Source organism: Grammomys surdaster, unplaced genomic scaffold (assembly GCF_004785775.1).
Source record: "Grammomys surdaster isolate TR1022 unplaced genomic scaffold, NIH_TR_1.0 139, whole genome shotgun sequence".
NCBI classification, from domain to species: Eukaryota; Metazoa; Chordata; class Mammalia; order Rodentia; family Muridae; genus Grammomys; species Grammomys surdaster.
Window position 1 is genome coordinate 538,336 of NW_021604597.1, and position 18,427 is coordinate 556,762.

The following is an 18,427-nucleotide window of genomic DNA, read 5'->3' on the forward strand; positions in this document are numbered from 1 at the left end:
GAGGGGATAGTAGTATGTACCAGGGTATATTGTGTATGTACATGTGTGCAGCTGACAGAGGAGGGTGTTGTCTGTCCTGTTCCAGTTCTCTCTGCCTTATTCTCCTGAGACATTCTCACTGAAATCAGAGACTGTTGTTTTTGATAGACTGATTACAAGCAAGCCTTAGCAATCACCCTGTCTCCTCTGCCTACTGCCAGTCACATCTGCTCAGTGCTAAGTCACAGGTGGGCACAGGGTCATGACTGACTTCTTTAACATGCATGTTGGAAATAGAACTCAGTTTCTCATGTTTGTGCAAGGAGTGTGCTTACCCACTGAGTTATCTACCCAGTCTACTGTGCTTTTTTTTTATTGTTCATTTTAAAATTAATTCCAGAGATTTGTAAACATACATTTATAGAATTTATTCTCCCAAAAGATTTATATGAAATGCTAAAGTATTCTTTAATATGACTACCTTATCTTTCCTAATATTAACATTTTACCTCATTATTTTCATCATCAATAGGAATGTCTTAATGTTAGGAATATCTTAATGTTAGGAATATCTTAATGTTAGGAATATCTTAATGTTTCCTAAGATGTATGTACAAAGCTTTTCAGGATTGCATGCAGGAATCATATGCATATCCCAATATGATATGATTGTGGCCCAGAAAGGCAGAGATAAGTTAAGATGGTCTAAAAGGTTTTGTCTTCATCACCCTATGAAGGCAACACAGGCTAAAGTGCTTAACATCCAAGAAGAGAAAAAGATTCAAAAGATAGTTTTCTCCCACATTACCAACACTGATAACTCTTGGTATTCTGAAGGTTTGGGGGCATAAAGAATTTAAGTCTTCACATGAAACATGGAAAACGGGACTGGTTAGATAGCTAGTGAAAAGGCACTTCCTAGCAAAGTTGATAACTGGAGGTTGATTTTCAGAATCCACACAGTAGAAAGAGAGTGATGACTCCTTCAAATAATAATCCATATCACACTATGTCTCACACACACACACACACACACATACCAAGTACAAGAAACAAATGTAATTTAACAATTAAAAGATGAAACAAAAGCTTTTATAGCAAGATATGTCTAAGAGCACAGGGACTTCTGGCACACAGCTACTGAGTGCCTTGTTACGATGCTTATTGATTATGGGGAGAGCCTGCTAAGCAAGAGCAGATTTGAAAACAGCAGAAACAAATGTTCAAGTCACTCCATCATCAATATTTGACTTCTGAATAGAAAAACCATTAATTAATGTATGACAGATATTTACGATTTTTTTCAAGCAAAGTGCTGTTATTTATTTGGATTTTGATTTACAATTTGAAACCATCTTCCCAAAAGAATATTAAATATTGTTCTTGACATAAAAGTTGAAGCATCTATTGCAGAAACATACAAATATGAAATATTACGTGCTTTTCTGCAGACTTGAACTATATTTTTTAACAGTGAATTTTAAACAGATCATTAGTGTTTTCAAGTCTGCTGTATGATGAAAGGTTCACAGGATGATTGAATGTTCTTTTAGCTTTCTGATTTTGTTGATCATAACATCATGCAGGAGGAATTCTGGTTAAGTTTTAGATTTAGGAAGGCTGGAAGTTTAAAGAGGTGAAGGTGGTGAATTTACTGTATGAAAACTATATTGGGCCAGATTGTCCATCAGCTATGAAAGCTATACAAATATACAATAAAAAGGGGCAATATACAGAAAACAGCCTCTGACTGGCATCATGTCTGACTCTTTCAACTGAATCAGTACCACGATGAATGAAGGATTTGGAGAGATATGTTCCATCAGAATATCAGAGTAAGGTAGAACTCAATGGTTGAAATTATTTGAAACAATTCCTAGAATATGTAAGTGCCATTTTACACATACTTTTCTTTAAAAAATGTTATATTTATTATATATTTTGGGGTGGGAGCATGCATACCAAGGTCTAGTTGTGGAAGTCAGGATACCTTGTAAGAACCAACTTTCTGCTTTTACAATGTGGCTCCCTGGGGTCAAACAGAGGTGTTTAGTTGGAAGTAAGCACATTTACCTACTGAGTCATCTCATTTGCCTGACATTTTTCATGTAGAAAGTTATGAAATTGTCTAATAAGGTTTAGCTAATGGGACTCTGATAAATATTCATTCACCTAGCTTAGCAAAAAAAAAAAAGCAAGCCTATTAATATGTTCTGTTATGCTGATGGAAAATAGCAACAGCCCAAAGCATACAAGTGGGAAGGCATTTGCCTTCCAGTAATTTATTTTCACTCCCTTGTCTACAAATTAATAGTAAACAAAATGTGTCTAGAAAGAATGCAGTCCTCCTTTGACAGACTCTGAATACTAAGAAATGATAATTAACAGGAATATTTTAAATAGTAGCTACTTACCATTTTTTTGTGATATAATTAGCTGCATTTTATGCCTCAGACTACTCATTTAAATGGTTTTGTTTAGAAAAACATATTTAAAAAAAACATTACATATTCTATTTGTGAGACTTCTAACCTACACAAGCCTATGCAGTTATTATTCACATCAGTTCAAGTCTTAAATATAGCAGGCATTCTGTTCTTAGTGGTGCTCATGCTTTTCCTTCAGTAATAGTCATGAGGCTTAGTTTATTAACTGGTCAGAGCACCTCCTGGGTAGAAGATGATTGGGTCATTGTTTTGCTACTAAAAGACTTAAGAGATATTGCTAAATTGAACAGGCTGATGTATTTTGACTTAAAACAAGTGGTGTATTAGAAGGCCCTATCTGTTGGAATTTGAGTTCCAATGTCTGTACATGCCTCCTTACTGTGATGGCTGTTCCTTAGTGTTGCCTACAGATATAGTACAAAGGAGCCTTAAATGCACTGGTCCAAAATGTTAAGAATTCAAATTAACAGAGACAACTGAAGTATTAAAACCTTTGAACTTCAAGTAAAGAAAATGAAAAAAGTTTAATTTTTCAACCTCGGATTGCTATTACAAAGGTCAGTTCGGCATGTAGGTTTGTTATCTCTCTTTCACTGCTATGTATTTAAGAGACAACTTCTGATTTTGGTAAAGGTTACAGGAGTCACACATGTCAAACCTCATTAGTCTTACTTGGCTGCTACAAAAGTTACCTGCATAACTGTATGCTTAACACAAGATTGCTTGATTTCCTTGTTAAACAGGTCTCTTAAATTTCTACAATTCTTGAACAAATGTTTTGTTCCAAGCAATGGACTTTTGTGAAGCTCTTATATTATGTTTCAAGCTGAACCGATTTCCATTCTATCAGCTTAGCCAGCCGGCCTCATTGCAACTGCATTATATATACAGTGGTGCATAACTAGAAGGCAGAGAGAGAAGCAGATGCACAGACCATAGCATTTCTCAAATTTTTATGAGGAACTTATTTTTCTCTCTCTTTCATGAAACCAAAAGTTTGTGAATGCGGTCACACTGTTGTAGGGTAATTGGGACCAGCTGTTACACTTCGTGGTTTCTGAAAGCCTGCATCTTGCCTTCTAGCTATACTGACTCTGGGCAGATCTTAATAAATGAAATTAAGGAATGTGCAAGCTTGAGAGACTGCCACATCCTTCTTCAGAGGGTTTTAATTCAGAGCAGACATCAGAGGCATGGCTTTCCCATTGCCATTCGTCTATGACCCACATGCAAATAAAATAATGACTTCTTTGTTTATTATTTAGTGGCTTTCAAATTTTAACCATCCTCCTTGCTCTGTCTAAATGTGTCATCTAATAACCTTACATACAACAAGGCCAACAATTTTTGTAAATATACACGATACTATCAAGAAGTTTACTTTTATTCCCTTTCTTTACACACACACACACACACACACACACACACACACACACACATATATATATATATATATATATATATATATATATATATATATAATGTATATATGTATATATCACATGAGAAAACAGCACATATTACTTCAGACAAAACTTGTTACATCAGGGAAACAAGATGGCATTCTAGCATCTAAAGCTCTTTCAGAACAACAAGCTTGTGTCCATATTTGGTTAAGATAAGAAAACTTGCAAGAGATCAGATAAGGACTCAGAGACTAGAAGTAACAGGTATTTTCAATCTCACTGAACACCCACAGTGGGACATAGAATAATGTGTCCCATAATCAAATACCCCATATCTGTGAGAACCGGACCTCCCATGGAAAAGAAAGATCTTGCAGGTGTGACTAAACATGTGTTGAAATGGGCTCTTCTGAACTGTCTAATGGTTGTCGAGAGACAGAAGCATAAAGAGATGAGAGAGGATTCTACTGCTTCGATGGAAAGTGGAGATAACAGTAAACAGAAGTGGATTCTCCCCTGAAGTCCCTTCAGTGAAAACAGCCTCCTGTAGCCCAATAGAATGGTAGGATTATGACTCCCCTCCCCTTCCATCTCCTCCCCTCCCATCCCCTCCCCTCCTATGTCCTCCCCTCTCCTCCACTTTCCTTCTCTTCTTCCCCTCTCTCTTCTTCTTCCCTCCCCTCTCTTCCTTTATCCTCTCCTCCCCTTTCGTTCTGTTCCCTTCTCTTCTCTCTTTCCTGCCCAAATCTGTGTTCTAAATTACACAAGTTTTTTAACATTTTAAAGTTTCCAGAATCTCTTAGTAATATTATTATTTCCCTGCTTCAGATTTATATAGCACAGGGATTATCCAAGAAAGCATTTGTGTCCCTGAATATTGAATTCCTGCTATGAAAGTAAAGACCTTTAGATAACACATAGATGCCACTCAGAAGAGGTGAAAAAAATCTCCCAGTCCTTATTTTTGGAATAAGACTTGTCAGTCTGATCTCTTCTGTTTGTCTCTCTCTGTCTATCATCTATCATGTCCTTTCTCGGTTCCCTAAAGCCAGTAATGAAGTAAATCATACCATAAAAACAAATGCCTCTTAGATCCAGGACAAAGAGCTTAGAGTAATATTTCTCACTAAATAGCCCAGAGTGTCCTGAGCTAATACTCCACCCTGATCAGCACATGCCCAGTGTCAAGCCACATATTGCACTAAATACCAAAGAAGCTGTGAAGTGTTACCTACAGTTACAGCAAAGTGACTCAGAAGACAGCTCTAAGAGAGTTGTGTCGAATAATGGTGAGGCAGTATGAGCTGAAATGTTGGCTACATGGCAAACATTTGAGATCCACAAATATGTATAGGTTAAGGCTGAGGTGAGTCTCCAAATCTTATTGAGTTATCACATTCACATTGGTGATGACTAAGATGACTAAGGATATACAGCTGGCTACTAAAATGCTTTCTGTAGGTCGCCCTGAACAACATGTATAATTTTGCTGAAAGAATCAATTTTCATACCAGGAAGACAGCTCAATGGGTAATGGTTATTTCTTCACAGCCTGATAACTTGAGAACCCAAAAAATACCCTAGTCATACTGGCACACACTCTGGTGATGAAGAAAGAAGAGAACAGGCTGAAAACCTTTGCATATGCAACTGGCTGATCTGATTTCATTTCTGTTGCTATGATAAAATACCCCAACAAAAAGCAGGTTAGCAGAATATGATGATTTGAATGAGAATGGTCTCCCACAGGGTTATATATTTGTATGTTTGGTTTCCCCTTGGTAGACCAAAGATTATGAACTGTGGCCTTGCTGAAGGAGGTGTCTCACTCAGAGTGGGCTTTGAGTTTTCAAAAGTTCATGCTAGGCTAGCTGGTCTTGCATGCTTTCTACCTGTATCTTGAGGATCATGTATAAACTCTCAGCTACTTCTGCAGTGCTATTCCTGTCTGCTTGCCATGTCATGCCATGTCATGATGACCATGAGCTAACCCTCTGAAACCATAAGCAAGCCCCAAATTAAATACTCATTTTTCTACAAGTTGCATTGGTCACAGGGGCTCTTCACAGCAATAGAAGAGCAACTAAAACAAAGAGAAATAGTTTATTTGACTTACAATTCCTAACAGTCCAACATCAACAGGACGTCAAGGCAGGAACTTCAAACAACTATTCAGATTATAGTCAAAGACAGAAAGATAACAGATGTGTGCAAGGCTTCTGTCCTCATTCTTCTCCACTTATATCTCGGACCCAAATCAGAAAGTGGGGCCACCAAGAGTGGACTGAGCCTTCTACATCAGTTAACCTATAATCAATACAACTGCCCCCCACAAAGATCCCCACAGGCCAATAGGATCTAGATACTTCTTTGTATTCAGTCTATTCCCAAGTGATTTGAGTTTATTCCATGCTGATAATTAAAATTAACAGAACAGCACAATAACAGAAACAACAAGGAGAGACACTGCCTCAACAGTAAAGTAGAAAATATACCTCCCAATCCCTACAATAGATGGATATATATATAGTTTAAAAAGTGGCTCTTCAGATCTAGCTGTACCACTACTGGGCATATACCCAAAAGATGATCCAACATATAACAAGGACACATGCTCCACTATGTTTATAGCAGTCTTATTTATAATAGCCAGAAGCTGGAAACAACCCAGATGTCTCTCAATAAAAGGATAGATACAAAAAAAGTTATACATTTACATAATGGAGTACTACTCAGCAATTAAAAACAATGACTTCATGAAATTCTCATGCAAATGGATGGAACTAGAAAATGTCACCCTGAGTGAGGTAACCCAGACACAAAAGAACACAAACATGGTATGTTTTCACGGATAAGTGGATATTAGCCCAAAAGCTCAGAATACCCATGATACCACCCACAATCATATGGAGTTTAAGAAGAAGGAAGACCAAAATGTAAATGCTTCAATTCTACATAGACCTGGGAACAAAACAATCACAGGGGGTAGAGATAGAGGGAGGGACCTGGGAGGGAGAGAGGATGCAGAGAGACAAGGGGGTCAGGATCAGGTATTGAAAGGGACAGAAGTACAGAGGGTCAGGAAATTGAGTCGAAATACATAGCACTGGGGGGGGGGATGAGAACTGGGGGTAGCCACTAGAAAGTCCCAGACTCCAGGGAACAGGACCCAAGGGTTTAACTGAAGTACCCAACAAACAGGAGATACAACCTCTAGAGACAACCTTCAGTAGATAGGTACATCTCCCAGTTGAGAGATGAAGCCAGCCACACATCTCAAAATTTTTAACCCAGAAATGTTCCTGTCCAAAGGAGAGACAGGAACAAATAATGGAACAGAGACTGAAGGAAAGGCCAACCAGAGATTGCCTCAGCTAGGGATCTATCCCATCTGCAGACACCAAACCCCCGCATTGTTACGGATGCCAAGAAGCTCTTGTTAACAGGAGCCTGATAACAGCTGTTCCCTGAGAGGTTCTACCAGAACCTGACCAATACAGATGCAGGTACTCACAGTGAACAATTGAACTGAGCCCTAGGACCCCAATGGAAGAGCTAGGAGAAGGACTGAAGGAGCTGCTGGAATGCCCAGAACTCCCAGGGACTAAACCACCAACCAGAGATTATTCATGGAGGGAGCCATGGCTCCATATACATATGTAGCAGAGGATGGTCATATCTGACATCAATGGAAGGGGAAACCCTTGGTCCTGTGGAGGCTAGATATCCCCGTGTAGGAGATGCTAGAGCAGTGAAGCTGGAGTGGGTGAGTGGGTGAAGGAGCACCCTAAGAGAGACAAAGGGAAGGGAAGGGGGGATGGGATGGGGAGCTTATAGAAGGATAACTGGGAAGGGGGATATCATTTGAAATATAAATGAATAAGATGATTAATAAAAAAGAGAAAAACAACAACAATAAACAAAACAAATGCCCTAGGGAAAGGAACCATATTGACTGGATCACATGGAGAACAAAGTCTTAACTTCTTCAACAGGCAAATTATTAAGAAATAGAAAGATTGAAGATAATACTCATAAAGTAATAGATGGTGCTACAAAGTGATAGACATAAAGTTATGGAAATTATCTTATTGGATACAGCAGACTGACACACATGAAGCCACTGCACAAGTTCAAACCAGACAAAATCTCACCCCTGAGAAGGGAAAGCAGATACAAACCCTCCCTGAACCAAGAAGCTACATGCACTGGCTTTGAAAGGAAGGATCTGTTTTCCTCAAGAGTGTCATTGGGTTTCCGACCACCAAACTACACTCCAGGACAGACCTCATGCTCAGGACTAGTTGACCAACACAAAAGAGATTCCATGTTTTTTGTGTGATTTTTTTTTTTTTTGGAGGGGGTATTTTTCTTTTTTGATTTTCCTCTTTGAATTTTGTCCAGTTTTGTTGTTTTCTATCCTTGAGAGTGAGAGAAAAAGAAGAAAAACATAAAAAAGTTGGGTATTTAAGAAGATAAGTAGGACCTGGGTGGAGTTAGGGGAGGGAAAATAATATAGTCAGAATACATTATATAAAAATAAATAAGGAAATTTTTAAAAAAAAATTTAAATTTATACTTATTCAAAATTCCGTTATAGTTTTAGACTTTTCTGTTGTAGTAATTATTTAAAACTGGCCGCTGGTTCATCTGACTATCTAAGCTGCAGCAGCTCTGCCTAGCCCAGCCACCATGTTTCTCGACCTGAGGCCATGTGCGTGCTGCAGCTAGAACTGGCCTGCCAGAAACACCAGCCCCACCACCCACTAGATGCCAGCATGAGAAATGGCTCTGCCAATCTTCCACGCTGTCTCCGCACGGCAGGGCATTGCCCAGACCATTCCGTCATCCATGCAGGCACAGTAAGAGAATGAGACTCTAATTCTTATAGATTAATCAAAGCCTTTATATATTTGATAATAATTAATAACAAGATGCCCATACAAAGAGAGTTGTATCCCAATTAGCTAACCTAATTATAAGTTTATAAGTTGATCCCCATGAGTGCTCTTCATACCTGTGTGGTTCTCTATCCTCCTACATCTCTGCCCTCTCTAGCTCCTCCTCTTCCTTTTTTCACTTCCTCTCCCAACTCCTCCTCTTCCCCTCCTTACTCCTCCCATCATAGTTCCTCCTACACTTTTCTTTTTCTTTAGAACAATCTCTTAAATTAAGTATAGTTTTTCAGTAATTTAAACAGAGGAAAAATCTGACACAGTCCCAGGTGCGTTTTATACAAGCAAAACTAAAACATACCAGTTATGATTCTAAGATGGTAAAGTATGTGAATTGGAACAAAGCTAAAAATTTCTTATATATAATACTACTAAATTACATATTATATGAGGATAATGAAATTAAAAATACAGTATATACAAATGTAAATATTAGCAAAGCTATATACTGTGATATTGTAGTTTAAGTATTTTACATTCTTGAGTAAAACATTTCTATACATATTAATAAGTGGAATTGTTTTATAAAGGAGATGATTTGATTTACAGATGAGTAACAAGTTTCAAGAGAGACTGAAAGCTCTCTGAATGGGAAGGTTCATGTAAATTTAACAGAATTTCAGGCTGCACTGAGCATGCACAGAGATGGAATTCTGCCAAGACGTTGGACTTCCATGACTTGTAAAATTGCTTATTTAATTTTCCATTTGCATGTTTGTACATCTTCTCTGGGAAATATTCAGTAGTTTTCATCGGATTTTAGGAGTATTCCATGGACCTATTGTATTGAAATTTATGAATTCCACTTGGCGAAATTATTAATTTCACATTATTATAGCAAAACCTCAAAAATTGAGTGGCATAAGGATAAGACACTTTGCATTCCATACATGAGTTAAGTCATGGTCTTTGTGTGGCCTCCAAAGAGAACCTTTTCTTGCCCATTGAATCTTTTGTTAGCCCCAGACATCCTTTGGGTTTTGGTGTCAAACTTCCAACATCTACATTTATTCCACATGATGTGGCTGTGTGTGTGTGTGTGTGTGTGTGTGTGTGTGTGTGTATGTCTGTGTGTGTGTGACTGTGTGTGTATGTGTCTGTTTGTGTCTGTGTGTATGCTTATAGGATGCAGAAAGTTGAAGGTCATGGAACTTAAATCTAAGATACTTTCACTTTAAGATTATGTAATAATTTTATCCTCAGATCTTATTTCCAAATAAGGTAGATTCCTGATGACACCAGTTCACGTGCATTTGTGAAGATGCTACTAACTACTGTAGAAAACAAAAAGAATCTCTCTTAAGCCATAAGGGGAGTGGAAAATAAAAGCAGGGTTATCTATATGCGAGATGAACCCCAGACCTCCTGCATGGGAGATGAAGATTGTTATGTCACATGCACCACAAAGAGGATGGAGATCCAAAGATGGACTCACATGGTGTATTTACCCAGGACATGAAGGTTGCTTCTTATTCCCAAAGGAAAAAATGCCCCTCATGCAATGGAAAATATGCCAATCTCTTCTTGTGTTCGGATGCTTTTATGAAAGGACAAACATAGAATGGAAGCAACAGTCAGATAAATGAACTCCCATCTGCTAAGTCTTTAGAAATGAATCATTTCTGGATGCTGAATAGTCTTACTGGACAGTTCAGAAGGCAGTCTAGACTGCAGAGGATTCAAGATCTGTTGAGGATTGGTTCTAATGCTTTGAAATAATCCTGGCCCCCAAATCTAGAATCTGTGCATCCAAACGCTGAAGGTCCTTGTCCCCAACCACTCTTTGATCAATCAATAAAGAGCCAACAGCCAATGGTTGGGCAGGTAGATTGAGGAAGGACTTGGAGATTTTGTGTAGGCAAGGAAGGAAGAGAGAGGAAGTAGGCAGAGATCGCCTTGATGGGGAAGAAGAAAGACCAGACCTAAAGGCCCACCATGTGAGAATCAAGGAAAGTCGCCACACAGCCACTTCTGCAATTGTGTTTGGGATAACAGTGATGAAATATAGCTATTGAAAGATGTTAACTCGGGAGTACCGGAGGGGAGTGTTTGCTAGCAGCGGGAAGGATTAGAAATGCCCAGCAGTTAAACTAGTCACAGCATATCAAAATTAACTGGTGTATGTGGGGTGGGGGGCGGGGAGGAGGTGCTGGACCCACCGGGAGCACAAAGCTGTTAACTAATTACCGCTACAAAGATCCACTTAGGAGAGGAAGAATAGCCCCACCCAGAAAATGACAATAGTCCAAAAGCCTCAAGTGAAGTAGTTCAAAACAATTGTGGGCTCATAGCAGGGAATTATTTTTTCAAGGTTAAAAAATACATGGTTCATGTGCCAAAGGAAGGGAATCCTGGAAAAGGAAAACTATAGAGAAAAAAGCAAATTATATTGAAGCATCAAAAAATAAAAAATAAGTTTAAAAGAGCAACAGAAAAAATAAGTCGACAAAAGCAATTAGATGAGCAACATGCAAGAGAATTCAGAGGGATGGGGGTCTTCTTAATACATACAGCACTTCAGGCATCTTAACCTCCCAGAAAAGCCAGCCGGCTGCTAAAAAACAGAGGAGTCAAAAATGGGATAAGGTCAGTGGCAGGTCCCTTTCTTATCAGGAAGTAGTTGGAGAAGTCGCTGGCGTATGGCAAAGTTGCTGTGCCATGAAGAGTGTGGTGACAGTTCTGAAGAGCCACTAAGGATCACTGAATGCATCACAGAGAACAGCAGAGGACCCAAGAAAATTCTGCTCCCTAGAAGCTCAGGACTCTCCCAGGGCTCTCACTAATCACTCAGGGTGAGGACATACCCTGCTGGAGTTCTGAAGGAGTGCTGAGAGACACTTTGAGGTCATTTACTTCTGAGTTGGCTAATGACATTGTCTTCCGTGCTTATCTACAAATGCTGAAGAAAAGCAGACTCTGTTGGTCATTATTTTTTGAAGAAGACCGTTGGAAATTTACTCAGGAATCAGCTTCCTAAGAGCTAAAAGATTGTATTTATGTCCTGCTTGCATCAGGCAATTTATGAGACTAAATAGAAAATTCATTCTTGGGAAAAGGGTCATAATACTTCTGTAGCTATCACCTAAGTAGAGTGAAACATATTAAAGAAACTTACCATACAGCAGAGCTTGAAAATAACCTCTCAGACTTTCCAACTACTTGGAGATGTGAATAATTTTACAGAGTGGCACTTGGGCTTAATATCAACCTGTAACAATACAAGAACATGGATTTTAAACCAATTTATCTCCTTACTCCTCTATAGACTACTCCATCATGGAACTGGATGGAAATCAAGAGGCTAGACACTAGAGCCAAGATGCTGAGAATATGTTTGGTCTAAGAACCTCTCCAACCTGCTACAAATGACTTAATCTTTTTATGCCTCAACTTTACCATCTGGAAAAAGATGACAAAGACAGAAGTTAATTCATGATTATTAAATAGGTAGCTAATGTAAATTTTATGAACATATAGAAATTAATTAAAAATAACAATGCAGGTATTCTCTATAATGATGCTAATATGAAAATGTTCAATTTTTGATATTCAATTGTATACCAATTCCTGTATGATCTGTAATGTAGAAACTTTAAAGAAAATCTAGATTTCATAGGAGATGAAATAAATTTAGGTATTTACATATCTTTACAAATATATATTGCATATTATTATGCAATAATGATCATAAAATAGGATGAGTCAGATTATCAGACAGTGTTTTGTGATGAGCCTCTTGACATTTATGAACAATTAGTTGTTCATAAATTCTGTTGCTCCAGAACTGATTTTATTACGGAAGTAATATATACATATATCACATATTAAGTACATGTTTGTCTGCCTGTGGCTTAAATGTCCACATAAGACTATAGTTTCAGTATTTACATGACTTTGTTTTCAACATACCCATATAAAATTACCTTTACAAAAATTCCATGACTACTTGCTGTCATTTCTGAGCCTGTGACTATTTAAATAAAACATGTTGAGATCTACTAACCAAATGGACTTCATTATGTCCTTTTCATATAGAGAATTAAATTCACACAATTTTCCTACTGACTCTTTGTGTAACCTGAAAAATTCTCTAACAGTTTCACAGACCTTTATTATATCTAAAATAATGCTTTCAATGCAATGCCCACTCTGCCTGTTTCACACTGTGTTTTCTGCAGATTACACTAGATGAGCATCATTAAAGCATAGATATGTAAATGAACTGAAAACATCTGGAATTAACATTATAAACAGGTAATAAGTGAATACCATTATCTTAGGGGTATTTATACCTTTGTTTGAAGATTCACAATTTTGGAGACTGAAATAATAAACTCTTGCTAGGTCAATATATCTAAGAGTTCCTAGCATTCACTGGACTACAGACTGATCTAAAAATTATAATTATGTAAATGTATACATCTATTAAGGAAAAGAATATTCCAACATGTCAAGATTTAACATTGCTGCCAAACAATAAAAGCTCCTAAGCTTTACAAATTAATATGCTGAAGCCTCATGTAAGACTAGTATAATTCTCTATAATTGATCTGATCATTGCTCTTTTATACTTAAGAGATATTCCACATTAATTTGCCTAGAGTTCTGAACTAGAACACCTAATGACTTCTCATAGAATAGTCTTTTCACTCAGTGTCTTGATGGCCTCTATTTATTTGAAATATACCATGCACTCTATCTGCTTCTCTACAGTTCAGATCCATCCACCTGTCTTCTAAATGTGCACTTAGTACTCTACTTTTAGTAGCTCTAGGGTAGTTTTGGTTTCCGCTACCCACACACTGACTTGTGTCCTTATTTGCAAATGCAGTCTTTCTCATTCTGAAGCACAGTATGTGCTTTACATACACCTTGGGTGGACCATAGAGTTTTCAGAGACAGTGAAGTAAAATGCACTTGAAGAATCACAATAAACACAACTCATGTTTAGCAAATGCAGTGTGTAGGTTTCATTTCATCTCTGTCTCCCATTCTGTCCAGAATAGCTGGGAGTGCTGGTGCTTTGCCCTGTAACAGGCAGCATGGTGAGTATTATTTATTCCACTGATAGTATATGACAGACCTGGTGGCAGCAAAAGAACACAGTGTTTCAGACATACGGTGAGATACTCTTTATAAATACTTTCATACAAGAAAAGTTGTTAGGTCACAAAGAAAGAGAGCTGTCCTGTAGAAGAGCAAGCATGAAGTTCGGGCTCTAGTTGGAGTTTGAATACTGGTTATATTGCTAAATAGCAGTGCAATTCTGAAGAGAACTGTGTAAACATTCCTGCACCTCATTTATTATGCATGAAAAACTTTGGTCCTCAGGATTTTGCTTTAAATAATAGATTGGCCACAGTGATAAAAGTGTTTGTAAGTTGTATAAAGTTAGGACTTTTACAATTATTTTTACATTAAAATATAGACATCACGCAGTAGGAATGAAGTTAACTGAAATATCCAACAATAGGGAGATAGAACCTGAAGAGAATTCCTTCAGTAGACAGACATGGCCCCCAGTGGAAGGATGGGGACATCCACCCATCTAAAATATTTTAACCCAGAATTGTCCTTGTCTAAAGAAAATACAGGGACAAAAATGGAACAGAGACTAAAGGAAAGGCCATCCAGAAACTGCCCCACCATGCAATCCATTCTATCTGCAGACACCAAACCCTGACACTATTGCTGATGCCAAGATGTGCTTGCAGACAGGAGCCTGTATGGCTGTCCTCTGAAAGGCTTTGCCAACACCTGATTAAGACAGATGCAGATACTTACAGCTAACCATTGGAATGAGCCTGGGGACCCCAATAGAAGAATTAAGGAAAGAGCTGAAGGAACTGAAGGGTATTGCAACCCAATAAGCAGAACAGTACTATCAACTAACTGGACTCCTCAGAGCTCCCAGGGACTAAACCACCAACCGAAGAACACACATGGGCTGGTCCATGGCTCCCATTATATATGTAGCAGAGAACTGCTTCATCTAGCCTCAATGTGAGGGGAGGTGCTTGGTCCTGTGGAGGCTTGATGCCCCAGAGAATGGGGATACTAGAGAGGTGAGGCAGGAGTGGGTGGATGGGTAGGGGAGCACCCTTTTAGAGGCAAAGGGGAGGGGTTTGAGATGGGGAGTTCATGGAGAGGAGACCAGGAAGGGGAATATTTGACATGTAAACAAATAAAATAATTAGTTAAAAAAAGTGGGAAAAATCAAATACAGATATCATTTGGTATCTGTGGAAAACAATTCTGAGGACTCTCAGGGTTTGTAAAATCTTTAAATACTCCAATCTCTCTAATATGCAATAGCTCTAAAACAGGCTGGGCAACATACCTATAACCTTAGCATTTGTGTGAGATAGGCAGGCCACCTGTCAAACCTGGGCTATACAGAACCAGATCTCAAAAACAAAAGCAAAAAAACCAAACAAACATACAAAAACCCACTTGAGACCCCTAATACATAACACACAATATAAATATAATATTAATAGTTGTCATGAAATATTGTTTAGTATGCAACAATAAAAAATAGGTCTTGGAGGCTGGTAAAAGAGAGTTCAGTAGTTAAGTGCTCTAGATGCTCTTCCAGAGGACCTGGGTTCAATTCCCAGCACCTAGATAGTAGCTCACAATTCTCTGTAACCAGTTTCTGGGGATCTGACCACCTCACACAGACATACGTGCAGGCAAAACACAAATGTACATAAAATAAAATCCTAATTTGCTTTTTTAAAAAATGGTCTTTACATGTTTAGTAAATGTGAATTTATCCCAACATTTTATAATTGACTAAATTTGAAGTTGATTCAATCTAGGGCTAAGTTATGACACATTTGAGGGTAAAGTGGATCTGTTGTTTAAAATATGTCATTGCTAGCTCACTTAAATAATATAGACCTACAAATATTCTAAAGCACACACACACACACACACACACACACAGAGAGAGAGAGAGAGAGAGAACATTTCTGAAACATTTCAAAATGTTTTAGAGTAATCCATAAATCAACCAGAGTTTAGTAAACATATATTGAGTATAAGATGCATAGTATTCTATAAAGGAATAGAAATTATAAAAAAGAAAGAACCAGGCAAATTTTAATATTGTGTTTTTATGGAATTTAATAATTTCTAAATCAGCACTTGAAATGATCTGCAAAGTCTTCAGCAACCTCTTCTTCTACACCCCTAAAGCAGAAGTTTAATAAATTTTTATTTTTTATTTTTATTTCCTGTGAATGTCTTGCCAGAACTTATATCTATGTACCATGTGTGCACAGTGTTCACAGGGAATGCACTGGTTCCCCTAGAACAAGAGCTACAGACAGTTGTGAGCTGTCCTGTGTGTGTTGGAAACCAAACCTGGCTTCTCTGTAAAAGCAGCCTGAACTCTTAGACACTAAAGATGCTTTCCAGCTTCTCAGTAAATTTTTGTGGAAAGCATATAGTAAGGAATTTTTCATTTGTCCATTCATGTATGCACACCAGCATGTTTGCATCTTACTGAGCATACATGTAATATATTTATTATATATTAGAATATGCAATATATTATATTAAATATGCTATATAGATATGAATTGGTAATACAGTCTGGGTCTATGACTTAAAATTCATGAAAGGCTCCATTTTCTGTAGCTTAATGAAGAAGCACCCTAGGTATACACACATGATTTAACATAGATGCAGTTTATGATGATGAAAGGGGAGAAATCATACTGATTTGTAATCACCACTTTCCCAACTACTTTAAAGAAGAGAGAAGAATGAGAATCTAAGTTGAGTGAATCCTAATTTGAAGTTGAGAAGAGTAAGAAGCCAGTGACAGGTGGAGCAAATCTCTGCTGAGTCCTTGTAGAGGGACATGTCTCAGTGCACTCAGACAAACTGTGGTTAGAGCAGGGACCTGAGACAGAGATGTGAGTTCAGGAGAATGGGAAGGCTCATTAGACAAGGCTTTGTGACCCATACAGACAAAATTTGAGGTTTTTTTTTGAAGGCGAAAATAGTAAAGACACATGAACACAGAGGAAATTAAAAGATACATGGTTCTACATAAATTTGTTTTTGTTGTTTTTGTTGGTATTGTTGTTGTTAAAAGGGTTGCGTAAGAGGGCCAGTGGATGATAAGAACAAAGACCTCTGCAGAAGCCTTAGTTGCCTATAGGCAACAGGTGACACTGTATTGGACAAGTGTGACAACATGGTACTAACATCTGCACACAATGCATTTTACTTTTAAAACCTGGAAATGGCAGTGTGGGACGTTGAACTGAAGGTCATTTACAAGCCTCGACTTACTTTTCGTAAAGGAAAGAACAGAGAATTTTTATTAACTTCTCTGCCACCAGCACAAATATATTCATAGGAAATGTCTCTCTGTAGCACCTAGTCCTAAAACTCCTCAGCAGGGAACTTTCAATTTCTTTACAGAAGTTATGATGTCCAGCTTGTCAAACATTATTCTCACACATATATTTTGTACTTTCAAGATGCCAGGCAGCCTGATGAAGTGTTCCCCATACCACTCTCAGCTGATCTCTGTAACGACAATGCCCCCGTCTCCATGTTTTGAGCTAGGGAATAAAAAGAAGAAAATAACAAGCTTCTCCAAGGTGATGCCATTCATTAGATTTGGAATCTATAACTAGCTTTTGCTCACTCCCAATTTCATGCTGTGTAGCTTCAGCCTCACAGTCTTTACCTTTTCCTTTTTCTTCTTGCCATGCTTTATACCCTCAACTCACCAATTTTTAATTTCCTTCTTTACATTCTGTCCTCCTTTGTCTTTTCTCTTCTTATTTACTACCTTTCTTTCTAAAAACCAGTACTTGTTTACTCTGATTTCAGTGCTTTACAGGAGTTTGTAATTTTGTTCATAAAGTTACTTCCCATGTTTTATAAGGAATGCCTTAGCTTGCCTTTGCTGATTTGAAACTCTAAAGCAGTGGTTCTCAACCTGACTAATGCTGTGTATTTTTAATACAGTTCCTCGTATTGTGGTGCCACCCAGACACAACATTATCTTCATTGCTACTTCATAATTATAATTTTGCTACTGTTATGAATTGTATTGTAAATATTTTTTAAGATAGAAGTTTGCCAATGGGGTCATGACCCACTGGTTAAGAACCACTGCTCTGCAACATAGAAGGGATGATAAACTGGTAGTTCAGACAAAAATAATTTTCTGTTTGTATTTGTATCCCCAACTTCTGAGTATCCAGAGAGACCTGTTGGTTCTAAGCATTGTGCTAAAAACTTGGATGTACTTGCTCCCTATCTGCTGGTATACTTTCTACTTGTAGATCACTGACAAATATTTCCATTCTGCTCTTCAAATATTTCACAGTCTGGAATAAAAGAAACCCTTAAATGTGTTCTTACTAGAATTGTGTCAGGATATTTTTGTCCCCTGATTTTGCCAGTATAAAAACAATTAGATAAGAGAGTCAGTATGCACAGAGACCAAGTGGATTTTCTTAAAGCAGCAGAAAATTCCCTGAAAGAGTAGTAAGGAGACAGTTCATTAAAAGAGAAGGATGCTTGGCCAGTCTATCACACATGGTGATGCTGATATTTTAAGTGTGATCCTTTGACACTGGGGTGGTCCAGGTGAGAATATTTAGTA